The sequence below is a fragment of the Cnephaeus nilssonii genome (assembly GCF_951640355.1).
Source record: "Cnephaeus nilssonii genome assembly, chromosome: 9".
NCBI lineage: Eukaryota > Metazoa > Chordata > Mammalia > Chiroptera > Vespertilionidae > Cnephaeus > Cnephaeus nilssonii.
Genome location: NC_137080.1, coordinates 4,580,752 through 4,598,565, shown reverse-complemented (window position 1 = coordinate 4,598,565; position 17,814 = coordinate 4,580,752). Strand labels below are relative to the sequence as shown.

General features: G+C 41.1%; 1 protein-coding gene and 1 long non-coding RNA gene across 4 annotated transcripts in view; both read left to right on the top strand.

The window, feature by feature from the left end:
• The window catches only part of LOC307105335, a 280,088-nt gene that overhangs the window by 82,891 nt on the left and 179,383 nt on the right, over positions 1–17,814 (top strand). The window lies entirely within an intron of this gene.
• The window catches only part of TULP4 (TUB like protein 4), a 138,431-nt gene that overhangs the window by 72,612 nt on the left and 48,005 nt on the right, over positions 1–17,814 (top strand). The window lies entirely within an intron of this gene.

The following is a 17,814-nucleotide window of genomic DNA, read 5'->3' as shown; positions in this document are numbered from 1 at the left end:
GTGTGTCGGGGGCGGGGGTGGATTCCAATTTCCTTTATGCATCCAAAAAGCAAATGCAGTGCCATAATTTTATCTGTGTTCTTGAATCAGTGTTTTGGATGATAGAAGTTCTATGGCACCCACCCACAGAGTGCGAAAGGCTCCTGAAGGGCTGAGCAGCACCTGCCATCAAACAGTCTTTCAGCAAAGCTCCCTGAGTGGGATGGGAAGGTCTGGTTGAGTGTGTGCCAGTTCAGGGCAGAGTTTGTAGCCACATAAGCCAGTTCAGTTTTTGTCAAACAAGTTGGTGAAAAATATTAGGTCTTCAGAGATTTTTAGAGTTCAGAATTGTGGATAATTGGTTGTGGACTTACACTCCAAATGTAGGACGCTGCTTTTTTCCCCCTTTCTCTCTTTTTATGGACTTGATGTTCATTAGAGTTGTGGGGTATTATGTAAGAACGTGGAGGTTGAAATGACTGGATTTGTGACTTGCTGTGTGGGATGAATTCTGTGTTGTGAGCTCTAGAAGTAAATTGCTACCAAGACCAATTCAAGTATATTATTCTTTAATAATGATAATAGTATAGTTTCATTGATTTTTTTAAAAAGCTCAAATTATGAAATGCTCTTCATGCAACTGCAGGGTATATTGTTCTGGCTTGATGCTTGAACATCTTCAGAATCTTCCAGAGACATCATTGTGCTCTCTTATTTTACTATCATGAGCACAACTTTAAGAAACAGATTTCTGGGAATTCACCTGGCTGGCTGACTGCCCTGGGGTCCAGGAACATTTATCTACACCTGAATGTCTCTATTCAGTTTGGGGCTCTGTCCAGGGTCCCTCGTGCCCACTGATCTTAAGAAGTGGAGGGCAAGGAACTGGGTTCAGTGCCCTATGAAGTTGTGGGGATTTCCTTCCTGGTTGAATGGGAAAACTAGCGTCCCATCACCGCACGCCTCCCGTGATGGAATTCCTGCTCTTTCTCCTCCATGTGCCATATTCCTCCAGGCAGCCGAGGGAGCGAAAAGGAGCTTTGGGCCCCGGCAGACCAGAGGTTGAATGCTTGGTCTGCTATTCTTTATTAGTTTCCTTTTGGTGACATTACCTTAAATCTCAGAGCCAGGTTCTCACCTCTGAAATGTTGATGATCAATAGATAAGCTCTACCTCACAGGCCTACAGTAAGGATGAAATGAGATCTTTCAGTAATGTGGTACAGGATATGCCACTTAGTAAGCCTGGATGAATGTGGCTCCCTTTGATCACTGACAGTCCCTTTGTGTAACTCTGGCATTTATTTGAGAAGTTGAGATTTTATTACATCAAGGGTTGAGCTGTTAATTACAGCAATGTTTTTTTTTCACATAAGTGAGTCCAGTACCATAATAAATACCATTAATCTTGAGAAGTCAAAAAAAACTTGAGAGGCATAGAGGGGCAGTGCCAAAAATGGAATGAGAAGTCAGGTTCAGGAATCACGGTCACAGTCAGTTTAGCCACAATGGGGTCATGAGAAGCATTTGCTGGAGCAGTTTGGCAGATTGTGTTGAATCTAGGACAGAATTCAGCCCATCTTGTCCTGGACCATTCATTCTGCTCAGCACCCTCCTCATTAAGGTGTAGAACCTAGACTCAAAACCCAGATTGGTGACGTCAGACCTGGCATGCTCTTTCTGCTCCCTGTCACCTCACTCTCACTTAGAATAAGACCACTGCCCCGTGTACATATTGGATAGGTGTCAGTGATGTGAAGACATTACTCTGTGGACTCTATGAAATCTTCCATTCTGTTTCCCTTCCTGTAACATAGGAATGGCTATATCTTCTTTTTTTTTTTTCTAGTGCTGTTGTGAGGACTACAGTGGGATGAATGAAGTAGAAGTGGTGCACATAACAATTTTATACATATTTTAGCTATTGTTACCAAAGTGCAGATTTACATCATTTAGGCTGGGATAGTGCCTGTTTTCAAGGTGATGGAGAACTAATCTGGATGTGAACCTTATAACGGTGAATAGAAATGTACCATTAGGATTACAGGATGGACAGGTAACACCCTGGGTGTTGTGACACCCAGGATGGGGATGCCAGGTGAGCCCACAGTGACTGGGAGCTGTGCTCTGAGCTATACTTGAAAGGCTCCAGGCCTGCTGGAGAGCGCAGTCAGGCCCCTTGGGTGGGCAGGTGGAGGCTGAGGGAAAACCTGGGAACACTTCTCAGGACACGTGGCACATGGGTTTAATGGGGGAGTGGTGTGGTGCCTGGACCATCAAAGGGAATTTGTATTTCATCTTCAGGCTTAAATGATGACTTTCAGCAGAGGTGATTGAATGAGCATATCTGGTAAAAACCCTTTTAAAACGTTCAAGGGGACTGACTGTCTCCTAGGAGTGAAATGTGGCTTGGAAGAAAATAAAAGTAAAAGACGTAGCTGGGTTTGGCAGGGAATAGATGGATGATTCCTACTGCAGAACCAACACTATCACAAGCCTGTGGCTAGAGGAGGGGGGTCTAGCAGTGCCTGCTAAGTCTGATTGGTAGGATGCTGGGAGACTTTGGTGAAGTTCTGTGAGCTCTGTCTTAGGCTTCAGAATCACAGTGGTACCCTGTTGCTTTAAAATATATCATCTCAAATATTCTGAACACTATTTTTTTTCTAGCATATGAAGCCAATTCTTTTATTTCCTGAATGTAGCACATGTTACGATGAGGTCATTTAATTTTGAAAATTTGACTTTTAGCATAAGAACTACATGCTTGTTTAGTATTTGCTTTTATATCTTCTTATTAGTTGGCAGTAGTTGACCCCTCCTTCAGGCCAAGCATCTTACTTTGTTCGGCAGGTTATTAGCCAGCTGTCTAAATTGGGATGAGGCCACATTTTCACCCCAACTGGGATGAGTAGTTGATTCTACATCCACATGAGGCATCAGACCTGAACGTGTGCTTGTTGGTTGTGGCTGATGGATTCTGGGAGCAAGACATCCTGGGCCTATGGGACCAGGAGGCCTGTTGGTTCAGAACACAGTCAAGGGCTCATCTCATAAATGTTCGGAGAGTCTGTAACATGAAGGGACTGCAAAGTCAAGCAATCTGCAAAATCAAAAACTTCGCAGAGATAGCTTCAGAAATTCTGAAATTAATTCCAGATTAGTTATCTTTCAGTACCCAGCCCCAAAGTCAGGCTTTTTATTGGGTTAAGAGTTGGTTGGCTAAAATAAATAAACAATACTTTCATCTGGGAAGTGGTTGCCCTCACCTACCTCAGTGGATTGCTGTTGTGAATGTAGGTTCTATTTGAGTAAACCACTCAGTAATTGCCAAGAAAAATGGAAAAAGTGCATGGTCACCTACTGGCCTTCTACCTCCACCCCCACTAAAATGATCATCCTGGTAAAAATATCAGGGGTTTACTAGTACAATGACAGTTCATTACAGACAAAACATTCTCAGATGTTCTTACTAACTTTCTATTGCACCTGGCTGCTGTTATATATCATGTCTCTGCAGTCAGGGCTTCCAGCTAGGTGCCCCTTTAACTGGCTTGTACCATAGACAATGGCCTGCAGGGCGTGGCTTTGGTCAAAACAAGAAATGCATTGTGGCAGAAAGAGCATCAATTCCAGAGTCAGCAGATTCTGGCTTTAAATCCTCTTTTTAACTTAGTAAATATGTCACCTTGAGCAATCTGCTCTTTGAACCTCAGCCTCTTCAGTGACATGGTGATATCACCTGCCTCAAGAAGTTGCGAGGATTAAGCTAATATGTGCATATAATACACTGTATGTGCACACAATATATAAATATGCATTCTACAGTTACACACTACAGGTGTCATTTAGTATAGTGTTTGGCACAAAGTTCCTTATTCGATGTTGATTTTTATTCTCCCTTCCTCCTGGTTTTTACCTACGCAGCCATCTTGGTTCTCCCTTGTTTTGTATATTCTTATTTGCAAAATCAGGACAATAATGGTTGCTGTCTCATAGGGTTCATGAAAGGGCTAAATGAGCTAATGCCTAAAAAGTGCTTAGAATTGAATCTAGCACACAACGTTAGCTGTTTTTAAAGCTTTGAAAATTAGAAAAGAATTAGTTTATTTCTGTTTATCTCATCTCAGAGTCATTACTGAAATAAATGGGGAAGATGGGGAGAAAATAGTCACAATGGAAAAATGTTCAGAAGTGGAGGCTAAAATCTGGAAGAAACTTTATGCAGCACAATTGGGAGAGTGGGTCCAGCCTGGGGGCGGAGCCGAGAGGGAATCATGCTCCGCATCATAAACATCAGGCTGTGTTTAAAGCTGTCAATCAAAGCTTTCAGTGCAAGTTCACTGCATTACACCAACGTGCAAATCAAAACTTGAAGACCACTTCTCATGTAGAACATCAGAGTTACTGTAGGGGCTGTATATTAAATGACCACATCTCAATCAAGTGTATTGTAAAGCTTCATGAAGTTCTCCAACACAGCATACTATAATAGATGTCCTTATTTTAAGGGATTGGAACTGGCAGGAGGTTGGTTAATCCAAAAAAAGGAGAGAAAAGCTGGTTAAAATAGTGAATCATTAAAAAATGGTACATGGACACCTTATATATTTTACGGTAACTTAAAGCATAATTTCTGAGTATCAGTTTAACCAGTAAGTAATGTTTCCGTGTGTTCACTACATGGATGTCATTATGTGTTTTCCATTGTCCAAGGCATGTGCTACTTGCTATGAAACAGCACTGCCGTTGTTTTACTCAGGAAAGGTTCCGATGGGAGTGCAGATTGTCTTTCTTACACATACACATGCACACATGTGCATACACATTGGTTTCTGTTTTTAAAAAAACAATTTACTTAGATGTAAGTATATACCATACAATTCACTTAAAGTTCTCATGTACAATTTAATGGTTCCACCGTTTGTTTTGAACAGGACTCTCCAGCCTCTTGGAGAGGAAAGGTGACAACGTGCTCTATCTCTATCTAGATTATTGTCTCTAACTTCTGACAGTTGTATCACCTTCACGTAATTCAGCTGCAATCTTTTTTAGTGGCCTGCCTTTACTGAGTCTTTGCAAATTAAACTTAGTTTTGCTAGTTAAATTCATATTCATGAATGTGCATGTGAATAACTCAAACTCATTTCCTGAACAAATGAATTCTGTATTTAATCAGTTCTGTCTTATTTAGTACATGTTAACATAGTTACTTGGAGAGAATTGCTGCTTTAAGAGATTCAGGTATCTAAAATGGTTTAGCTAGAGTAAATATAAATTTATAATTACATCTTTCTTTTTTTCTAGCTATTATAGCAAATTGCCAAATTCCGTTTAATTTATATAGTATAAGACTTAGTAATTTCTGTGCTTAACTAGCAAATAATTAGCCTTGAAATTTTCTTTTTATAGAAGACTGGTAATGAAATTGGTCTTATCTATCATATACAATACTTAGAAAAAATATATACTCATTTTCTAATGCATCAAACAAAGCCCTCATCACAGGATAGGTAAAACACCTGAAAAATAAAACTCTTATATAGCTTTTTTAAATCATTGAGGCAGATTAACTCTGTAAATTATGTCTAATTAGTATCATAATGAAATCCTACTAGGAGCACAGACTGGACTAGATTGGATGGCAGTTTATCTATGTTCTCTGGTGACAGTAGAGGTGACACTTCCCGTCATGGGGCAGTTGTAGAGAACACATGCCTTTGGTCACTCTGTCCAGTGTTTAGTATCTCTGATTCCTAATCTGAGGTTTGAAAAGAAATGTCCCAACTTAAGCTGATGTGGTTTGCTGGGTTCCAGCTTTAAAGAGATATATGAAGCCCAAATAAACAATTTCATATTTTTGCCAGCTAGGGTACGTTTTTGCTGAAAGTATCTTACTTAATAGGCAAAGGATTTCATTTTCTCACTAAATCCTGCAACTAAAATCAATAAAGGACAACTCTTCCCTGAGATAAAAGCGAGAATTATTTTTTTTACTTCCTATATACATAAAGCTGTGTGTTTTATGTGAAGATCGAAGTAGACTTAGGGGTTTTATTGTACAAGTTATTTCTTAGGTTTTAATTAATATAGTTGCACAATTCTGTAGAAGACATTTTAATCATGTGGTATGCCTCTTTCTTTGGAGCTTGCAAGTGGTGCTTTTGACAAGGTGTCTGTTTTCAGTGTGGATCTGCCAGTAGTGCCAGAGCCCAGCAGTACCCCTCCAGCTCATGTGCAGAAAAGCTCTTTGGTTTAAGGGTAGAGTCTCTGCTGGAGAGGGCAGCCAGGTTCAGATCTGTTGAATAAAAATTGATGTGCACATGAGCCAGTAAGTAGGCTAGGTAACTTTTTTTTGTTTGTTTTAATGGTAATAAAACATGTTTAGTTGCACAAGGCATTCATGTACATGGGGAGAAATAAAGAAGTCTGTGAAATGAAATGCCCTCTGCAGTATCTGGAGAAGCAGCCATTGATAACGGTTTGGTGTTCTTTGTGAACTTTTTTGTGCACACAAGAACAGGCAAAACACAGAACATGTTTACAAATGTACACCGCTTTTTATATAACAGAATTGAATTGTGGTATACCTGATCAGCAGCTTGCTTTTATAGAGACAAACTGTACATGAACTTTTTTTGTCAGTACACCAATAAAAGAAAAATTGTTATTCAAATGAATGGATATACCATTATTTATTTAATTATTCCCCTTATACTGGTCTATGTTTAAGTTGTTTTGTCTTTATTGATTTGTTAGCATCTTCAACTAACAAAAATCAACCTGAATTCTAGTTTGTTTTGTCAGATACTACAGTATGGGAATGTGTTCCTAGTAAGGCAGTAGTATCTACAAATAGCTAAAGCATTGCACTGTGGACTTCTTCCTAAAGTAGCAAAGTGTATACCTCATATAAACATAGGTTGACTCTCATGGTAACTTGGGCCTAACTATCAATCTTTATACTCTGTTTCATCAAATACATTTGTAACCGGAGGTGTCTCCAGAGACCATCTGCAGGGTGGGATTTACATAACAGTTTCATAGATAAGGAAAAGTCATTATTCTGCCACCAGATGGGAAAATCCAATCCCAGAGGGAAAAGGAGCAAACAGAACACAAAGAAGATTGCAGCCTGTGTACCAAGGAATTGAAAAGTCAGATGGTCGAGAAGAGAAAATACCATTTATGGAATGGTTTTGTAGAAATTGAAAATTCACGAGTGCAGAATTTCAACTACCACATTTTATTTTGGGTACTATGTTTATTTAAAAATAGGAATAAAATGGAAATATTTGAAATACATACCAGTATGGTCACAACTTTAACGTAAGAGTTTCTTAGCATAGTGTCCATATGTGTATGTTTGGGGGTAGGTAGGGGTTCAGAGTATCTACACCAGTGATGGCGAACCTATGACACGTATGTCAGCACTGACACGCATAGCCATTTCTGATGACACGCAGCCGCTGAGGTGGCCGCATGCCGAGGATGAAACATTTGCTGCTCCTGAGGATGAAACATTTGCGAAATAATGTTTTTTCCTCAAAGTGACACACTACCCGAGTTATGCTCAGATTTTTGGCAAAGTTTGACACACCAAGCTCAAAAGGTTGCCCATCACTGATCTACACTAATAAAAGAGAAAAATGCTAATTGACCATACCTTCGCTATTCCCACAGCCAATCAGAGCGAGTATGCAAATTAACCCAACAAAGATGGCGGTTAATTTGCATACGCTGAGGGAGGGAGGAGTGAAGACTGAAGACAGCATAGAAGGAAGAGGGAGGGAAAGCGGAAAGCAAGGCGGCTGCCAGAGGGAAAGCCCGGGTGGGGCGGGCGGCGGCGGGTGGGGCGGGGCGGGGCGGGCAGCGCGCGCGCCCGCAGCGGCCACTTGCAGGAATCTTCCTGCAACGGGCCCCTAGTTGTTAATGTATTTGCTTTTGTAAAATTTAAAATAAAAACCATAAAAAGTATTTCATTATGGAATGGAGTAAAATAGACATATCTTTAAAAATTCAATAACATGCAGCCCTTGTGTATAGCACAGTCACTAGCAGTTATTCTGTTGCCTTTTAATAATTGCATGTAGAAAGCACATCCTGCCCACAGGAGAGGGTGTCAAGGAGCTGTGACTCAAGCCAAATAATCATTAGCAATTTGGTCAATATTTTTTAAAGCATTTTTCTCTTGGCAACAGTGTTTTTCCTTAAGATAACATTTAAAATAGACTAGAAATATTGAATGGCAAAGGCTTCTAAATGTATTTCCACATCTGGAGAAAATACTCGGAATACCTGGATGAGGAGAATGAATGAGGCCACTTCGATACATGTGGCCTGCTTGCTTCCCAATTTCCACGGCGGTGTTGGAGGGACGCAGTTTTGTCATGTCTTTGCCAGCACTGAAAGTTACATTGTACAGTGACCTTTGTTGTTGTTGTTCGTTTGCTTATGAATAGACATTTAGTGGGTAGTGTGCTTTCCTCTGCAGCTGCAGGAAGCACCACCAGAGCAGGCCTTTTCTGTTTTGCTCACTGTGTATTTCTAGAGCCTAGAGCAGTGATGGGCAACCTTCTGAGCTTGGTGTGTCAAACTTCGCCAAAAAACTGAGCATAACTCGGGTAGTGTGTCACTTTGAGGAGAAAACATTATTTCGCAAATGTTTCATCCTCAGGAGCAGCAAATGTATCATCCTCGGCATGCGGCCGCTGCCGCATGTCATCAGAAATGGCTACGCGTGTCAGTGCTGACACGCGTGTCATAGGTTCGCCATCACTGGGTTAGGGCAATGGGTTCTCTTTTTGCTGTATAGAAGCTTTTTAGTTTGCTGTAGTTCCACTTGTTTATTTTTCTCTTGTTGCCTTTACTTTTGGAGTAAGATCCAAAAACAAAAAACATCGCCGAGACCAATGTCAAAGAGCTTTCCTTGCCTGTGTTTTCTTGTAGGAGTTTTTTAGTCTTAGGTTTTACATTTAAGTATTTAATTTATTTTGAATTAAATTTTGTGTATGGTATAAGATGGGGGTCTGACCAACTAGGGTCATTCCTGGCTCTGTCCCACTTGCTGAGAGATTTGGGACGAATCGATGAACAGCTCTAAGCCGCAGTTGCCTATCTTTACAATGGGATGGTCCTAAATACCCCGTAGAGGTTTTGCATGAGGACTACATGAGATGATATGTGTGCAGAGCCCACAGTAGTAACTTCAGAATGAGTGGTTACTATTATCTTTAGCAAATTTTCTCTTGACAGTAGTCCTGTCAGTTAGGTGCTGGTCCCCTTGTTTTACAGACAAGGAAACCGAGGCTCAGGCTGGCTGTGTAACTCACCCAGCCATGTCTCTCTCTCTCTCTCTCTCTTTTTTTTTTATTAACAGTACTTACGATGGAATAGAATTGACTCTTGTTTTTAGTTTAGAGGTTGCTGGATTCTTTGTCCATCCAAGCTGCCTTTGCTAATTCCCTTCCAAAAGAATGTTACGTATGCATCTGTCAGCAGGATGCAGATTATGTGCATGATAATGGATCCTTCAGCAAAGTGGGAAAAAGTTGAATTTTAATAAATAGTGACATACAATTAAATGCAAATAGTTGTTAAAATTGAATTTAGGTTATAAAAAAATTCAAAATATATCTCAGGTAATTCGGGTTACTGGCTGGGAGCCAATGTTAGGTGGTACTTCAGTAACACATCAACAGTTGACTCTTGAACAGCACAGGTTCGAACTGCAGGTGTCCACTTATACGCAGATTTTTTCGGTAAATACTGCAAATGTATTTTCTCTTCCTTATGATTTTCTTAACATTTTCTTTTCTCTAGCTTATCACAGTATATGATATATATGAGCATAAAGAATATGTTAATCAACTTTTATGTTATCAGCAAGACTTCCAGTCAACAGTAGGCTATTAATAGTTAAGATTTTGGACAGTCAAAAGTTATATGAGGGACCTGGCCAGTTTGGCTCAGTGGATAGAACCTTGGCCTGTGGACTGAAGGGTCCCAGGTTCGATTCCAGTCAAGGACGCATGCTCAGGTTGCGGGCTCAATCTCCAGTGGGGGGGTCGGGGCGTGCAGGAAGCAGCCAATCAATGATTCTCATCATTGATGTTTCAAATCTCTCTCCCTCTCCTTACCTCTCTGAAATAAATAAAAATATATATATATTTTTACAGTTACATGAGGATTTTCAGTTGCGTTGGGACTGGGGACCCCTAACCTTATGTTGTTAAAGATCAACTGTACACAGGAAATTAAGCTCTTTAAATATTTTGAAGAGGGAATCCTGAGTATTATACATGTTGGGGAACGAGTAATTACAATTTTCTGGGCAGCTGTTAATAAGCTCACCCCAATTTTCACTCTAAAAGGGAATGCTGGGCAGAATAGAAGTTGCTTGCTGTTGAAGGGGTTCTAGATGATGAGTGTGTTAGCAGGCAGTGCTGACGTCCCCTGGCTGTGGGGTGTAGGGACACGTGAAAATTCCTTTCTCGCGGAGACTTGTGCCTCAGGAAGCCTCCTCCTCCTGTCTTTCTGAGCTGCTCCAGGGGCTCTGCTTCATTCCTAGCATCAAGCTGAGCTCATTCTTGTGTAATTACTTAACCTGCGGTTCCATCCCTCCACCCCCCAGCCCTTCTGGATGGGCAAGGCAAGTACCATACTTAGCTGTCCCTCTGGCTCCAGCATGGTGTCTGGCGTAGGATAAGTGCTCAATAAATGTAAGGAGTACCTTGGCTTCATTTTAATTACTGCCCAGTGTCATTTGCCTGTTAAATGTGTAGTCCAGCCAACCCAGTACTTTAGTAAATAATTGTGTTATTAGAAATGCTTAAGTCATCCTGATAATAATTGTGCTAATGCAGAATTTCATTTCTGGCCTTTTAAAGTATGAAAGAATCATAATTGAATTTGATAAGAAACACAGCTGGGTTTTTTTGCTCTCAGAGTTTGTATTTATTTTGTGTATTTCTGTGTATTGTATAACTTCAAAAGAATGATGACTATTCACTTCCTAACACAGAACCATTGATGGGACAATGTGGCTGTGTACTCCAGCAAGCAGAAAGTAAGGTCTCAGTAAGGCCCCTTGATGAAGAAAACCTGCAGGTAGTCCCATGTTGACCAGTTTCCCTGGAAACGAACAAGTACTGCATAAAACATAGTGAATGTGTGTGGCTTCACTACTTACTTTTGTCTGTTGAACATGTTCTGGGTCCTAAGTATTAAGTGTCCCACAACCTCAGAAGTGAAAAGTGAATGTTAGACAGTGGTGTGTGACGAAGACGGAGCTGTGCTGCCTCTTTCATTTGGAGGCGCTCAGGAGCCCATGTGGAGTGAAGCCCTGGGTGTAGGGCGGGGGCGGGGCCTTTCCAGCATTCGGCAGATCGCTCTCCTCCCCTTGGAGACTCATCCTCAGCCTGCAGTTTCCCTGAGCTGGGCCTTCTCATTCATTTCATTTCAAGTGCTTGTGTTCTGACTTCTGTACATTGGCATCATCCTGGTAGGTGGAGACTACATCCCCTCACTCTGTTCTTTTGTTTCATTTTTGTGGATGTATACAACTTCTTTATAATTCTGAGTGACCATGTCGTTTTTGTAAAAGTGTTTCCCATTGTGGTTGAAATTAATCACTCAAAAGCAGTGTGGTATTCTGGACTACTTCTTAGGAGTCCTAGTCTTAGTGGTGGCTCTACAGATAAATCGTGGAAAGGTGTTAGATGAAACTTTGGTTTGTGCTGTCTTCTAGCAGAAACGCTCCCTGGCTGACGAGGAAGTTAAGAAGGTTCCCATGAATATTACAAGGACAAGTTGACAAGATTCTTTAGCTGCTTTGAGATTCAGAAGCACGAATATCGCCTAAAATCTAGTTGTGAGTTGACCTCTTATAGATGATTCATCCCTTCCATATGGTATTATCTTCCTAATAAGCGTGTCTTTAAAGAACTGAAATGCAACCATATGTTCAGTGTTTTTAAGGGATCATGGATAACCCAGCAATAATTTTTAAAATGCCAACGTCTCCCCTCCCCCCCTTTAACTGGGAAGTGAAAGAAAGTTCAGTTAATTCTAACATGACTTTGATTTTTCTGTACAGAATACACCATCTTCATTCCTATTTTCTCACATATTCTTTACTTACCTCAATTTTTGTGGTACAAATAATTTTGAAACAGTAACCATGGTCAATACTAGCTGCCAGTTGAGTAAAAGAAAAAAATTAATCTGTAACCCCATCTATGTGCTCTTCTTTTTTCCACTTTGACAAGTTCAAACAACAACTGAACTTGCCCTTGGGGTAGTGCTGTGCCAGGCACTGAAAATACTAAGGGTTCTAGCACAATAGTTAAAAGACAACCCAATTAAAAAGGGGCAAACGATCTGAATAGACATTTCTCCAAAAAAGATAAACAAATGTGTAAAAAGCACTTGAAAAGTTCCCAACACCAGTAACCATCAGGAAAATGCAAGTCAAAGTTACTTCACACCCACTAGGATGACTACAGTAAAAAATAAATAAATAAATAAATAAAAAATAGCAAGTGTTGATGAGAATGTGGAGAAGTTGGAACCTTCATGCATTGTTGTTGCAAGTGTAAGTTGGTATAGCCACTTCGGAAAATAATCTGGCAGTTCCTTTAAAAGTTAAACATGGCGTTACCATATGACCCAGCAATTCCACTTCTACACATATACCCAAGAAAATGAAAACATGTTCGTATTCACAGCAGTATTATTCATAACAGCCAATAAACAAAGTGTGGCATAGCCAAATAGTGAAATATTGTTTGGACACATAAAGGGAGGAAATACTGGTATATGCTATAATATGGATATGCCTTGAAAACATTACACTGAGTGAAAGAAGCCAGGCACAAAAGGTCACATACTGTATGATTTCGTTTATATGAAATGTCCAAAATAGGCAAATCCATAGACAGAAAGATTAATGCTTGCCTAGGGTTGGAGGGAATATTGGGGTGGGGTTGATTTAAAATTTAATGTCATGATTGCAGAACTCTGTAACACTATGAATGTAAATGGTATACTAAAAAGCATTGAATTCTAAATTTTTAAATTTATTTTTAAATTTATTTTAGAAGAATGGGGAGCAAGAGAGAAACATCAGTTGCCTCCTGCATGTATCCCAACTGGGGATCGAACCCGCAACCTTTTGGTGTATGGGACAGTGCTCCAACCAGCCAAGTCACACTGGCCAGGGCTGAGTTGTACATTTTAATGAGTGAATTATATGTGACTTTTGTCCCAATAAAACTACCCCCCCCCCCCCATATAACTCATTTGAACTGATTCTGACAATATAAAATTCCACAGAAATGTGCTTAATCGTCCTTCAGGAAGAGGTGAATTTAGGAATATTTGTGGCATGCCTCCTGTGTGCCTGGCATAGTGCTGGGGCCTCAAGAACACAAAAGCAAAGAAGTTCTTAGGCTGGTGAGGAACAGATGAAGGAAGTCATATGCCAACTACCAGGGTGCCATGGGAATAGCAAGAGTGAGTGGCTGGACCATCAAGGAAGTCTTCACCACCAGGTTCTGGGCCAACAGTGGTAGGAAATGTGTGGGGATGTTGATTTTTAAGGTCCAGAGTTGGGTGGGGAGTGCATTTGATAGATAGGAGGTGTATCTGGAAAAAGGGACCACCAATCAGATTTATATTCTGGACGTTGTAGCTCACAAATAAATAATACAGAGCGCTCATTGAGTGAACGTTTGCTGTGTGCCTGGCACTGTTCTGAGGTCCTTTCTCACACTCCTCACAGCTCTAGAGAGATGCGCTGCTGTTATCCACCCTGGCAGACCGGGAGAGGGGGCTGAGTGAGCCAGCGATTGCCCGCAGCCACACCATTTCACAGACCTTCCTGCCCTGGGCACTAGTCCGGAAACCACTGTTCACACTGAATTTCTTCCAGTCTTTTTAAAGATGCTATTGGCTCTTGGTTTAATACTAAACATACCTAAAATTAAACTGGTCCTCATCTTGTTTTTCTTGTACAGTTGCATTTATTGCTGTTTCACTTAATACATCACAGAATAAGAACAACTGAGTGCATATAACCACTACTTGAACTATTTGTATTTAGCATTCATTCGAATTACATTCTCTTTAAATTGAGGAAAATATTTATGAATATTGAGGATACTAGTTGTTCACTGAGGTGGTTTCCCATATATTTCTATAAAATATAAATATTCATATTTATCAACACCATTTGAAGGGTTCTTGCTTGAAAAGATGAATATCCTTGAGTTGGGTTAACTGACAATTTTTTCTAAAAATAGTTCTAGGTGTGGGAAGCGAAATGACTTATTTAGGGCATTAGATTACAGCCCAGATAGGCTTTCAGCTGACCGGCCCTATATTTTTAGTATAGATTTCTCTACTTTTAATAGTCCTTGATAAATATTTATTGGTAACAATATAGAACATCTGACATTAGAGAGGGTAACAGGCTGGCTGTTTTTGAATGGTCAAAGTTTAGCTTCTCATCTCTTTTTAGTAGAAGATCACGCACTTCAGCTAACACCCTGACCACTGAGGTTCTTCTGTGCCCAGAGTCAGCCTGAGCCCCAGTTTCCTTTAAAAGGGAAGGAAAGTTCTGGCTTAGAATGCCTGGGCACCCTGCATTCTGCTGCATAATTTGGGCGACTGAGAAACCAGCTGGCCTGCTGCTTGGTAATTCCTCAACACTCTGGTATGTCTTGATGTTGCCAAATAGACTGGAAGGATTCGGAGAACAGGAAATAAACTTCTGGGAGATAAGACGAACTGTAGACCAGACGAGAGAGGAAATGAGAATATGAATCCAGGGAAACATTAGCAGTTTGACTTTATTTTTAAACCCAGAATCATTGGAAAGATTTCTTTCCCTAATTTAGGGGAGCTAACCACTTACTCAGGTTTATTGGTTAGAACTCACAGCAAAGAAGTATGTGTGGGGGGGACTACGTTTCCATTTATAGCTGCATCTCAGCTGGTCAGGGATTGCAAAAGGATGTGCTGGAGCCGGTGAACTTGCTGTTGATCTTAAAGCTACCGCTGTGTTCTCATAAGACCAAGAAATCTGTGAAGTTAGAAATGACTTTAGATCTTACCTTTTCTCTTTAGTGTTTGTGACATGCTGTGACTGTGCTGGCTGTTTTCATGAAGAAGAGTCTGATTACTGATATGAACCAAATATGCAGCCATACCTGGATGTTAAAGCGAAAAGGCAAAAGTATAGAAAATGTGACTAGCCTTTATGCTCTCAAATATGACACCTTGTCATCAGATACTCTTTCATAAGGAAGGTCATAGTACATGGATAGCTTTCAATAGCCTTTTATAGTTCATGTGTTAACTTACCCGTGGTCAGCAATGACTATCATGTTATTGGTCATAGTTTGTCCTGTGGCAGCCATTCTGGAGGCTGTCAGTGATTCTGGGCCTAAAGGCGAGCCTGTGGCTTTAGGAACCAAATAGTAGCAACATGCAATTTGGTGCATTGCAAGGCTCAGGCCAAATCATCACTGGGCCTGAAAGAACTTTATAAAGTTGGCTTTTATTGGCCATTTGGAAATTCTAAATTTTATGACACATTCAGTGCATTTAAAGACTTTTGTTGCTGTTTTGGTTTTACAGTTTTTAAAAAATTAGATAAGTAATTTAAATAGAGAATTAAAAAAACTAGAATCAAATAAATGAATCTGGATTTGTTGCCCCCCATCCGCCTGTGTCGAGGGTCCTCCTGTGTATGTTCACAACTCTAATTGCAGGTAGAGCACTAGATTGTGTCCATTTACTGAACTGAACTCGACAAGGACAAAGATGGCTTAGCACCCAGCAGCTTGTAATAGGCAGGCTGGCAGTGTTGGCTGTTCTTAGAATGCCTTTGGGAGTTTGAAAGCTATTTCAATAACCTTTTATAGTTCAGAGATACAACTGAATAAGGATAATAACTTCTAATTATGTATTACTCTTTGGAACAATATATTCAAAATTACTGTGTGTCAGTATTCCAAGATTATCAGGATCTGTCTCTTTCCTCGGGCAGCACAGCTCAGTAGGGCGGGCATCTGTGCAGTGACAGCTGCCACCCATACAGTGGGTGGTGTGAGCGCTGCAGGCAGAGCTGGGACCAGAGTGCGGCAGGCGCTCAGCGAGGGGAGGCTGAATGGGGCTGCTGGGAGCTGGCGGTCAGCATCCTTGGAAGTTGCCTTTGGCGTGGGAACCATCAGCTAAGTTAGATTTGACTAGTGATTGCCATGTCTTGAAATTGCAGCCTTCCAGCTCTCCTTGATTTTTGAATTTTTAAAAATATGTATATTTTTATTGATTTCAGAGAGGAAGGGAGAAGGAAAGAGAAATAGAAACATCAATGATGAGAGAGAATCATTGATCAGCTGCCTCCTGAAAGTCACGCTGGAGATTAAGCCTGCAACCCGGGCATGTGCCCTGACCGGGAATTGAACTGTGACCTCCTGGTTCATAGGTTGATGGTCAACCACTGAGCCACGCTGGCTGGGCCAGAGATGTTTTGTTTTTTGTTTTGTGTTGTGTTGTTTTGTTTTTAAAAGCAACAGCATCCTTACTTTTTAAAAAAATACATATTTTATTGATTTTTTTACAGAGAGGAAGGGAGAGGTATAGAGAGTTAGAAACATCGATGAGAGAGAAACATCAATCAGCTGCCTCCTGCACACCCCTACTGGGGATGTGCCCACAACCAAGATACAGGCCCTTGACCGGAATCGAACCTGGGACCTTTCAGTCCGCAGGCCGACGCTCTATCCACTGAGCCAAACCGGTTTCAGCGCATCCTTACATTTTGAGTGGGTAAGAATTTCCTCTTGGAAAATTTGGGGATTTTATTATGCATCTTATAACTAATGCTAATGCCATTAGTTATGGGGCCGCCTCTAGCTCTGTGGTGCCTTGCAAACAAACTTAAGGACTAAAATCAGGTGTGCCCATGTACAACTTGGAGGAGTGACTGGGCTTCTGCGTTGGTCTGTGTTCTGATCACAGATGGGCGTGAGGAGGTCCTTGACAATCTGTCATTGTACAGTTGACCCTCAGACAACATGGGTTTGAACTGCATGGGTCCACTTCTATGTGGCTGTTTTTCAATAAATACGCAGTCAGCCCTCTGTATCCCCCAGGTTTTGCATCCACTAACTGCAGGCACAGATGGCCAATTGCATGCATTGATCTGTGCCATCTAATATGGCAGCCTTGAGCATCCTCGGATTTTGGTATTTATAGCAGTCCTGGAACCAGTCCCTCATAGAAGCTGATGGATAGCTGTAGTTAAGTTTTGGGGGAATTAAAAGGTGTAGGTGGATTTTTTTATGTGAGTGGGGTCAGTGCCCTTAGCAAGGGTCAACTGTATACATTAGAATTTGGAAACCATTTACACAGGTGCCACATGTTCATGAGGGTAGTTCGTTTATTAGGCACAAAGCCCTGGGAGGAGACGGGATCCAAAGCTTTCCATGAACATCAGGCGTGCTCTTGCCAGTTAATGATAGTCCTAGTTTGACAGACACACCTCAGTATATATTCACATATTTGTGGATGTTCTGGCTCCCAGCTGGACTTTTCCCAAGAGCAGAACTGGTCTTCTCCAGCTTCGTATTGGTTACAGCATCACACAGCAGGAACCTTAAGTATGAGCTGAATGTCTGACCGGTTGACTTAATTCGGCATGATTACTAACATGGGCCAGTGAGGTGACACTCAGAGAACCCTCACACAGTGAAAGTGGGGAGTCGGTCTCGTGGCTCCTGGGCTCCTTCATAGCCCTGTGTCCTTAGAGGTTTCCCTGGACTCTACGAGG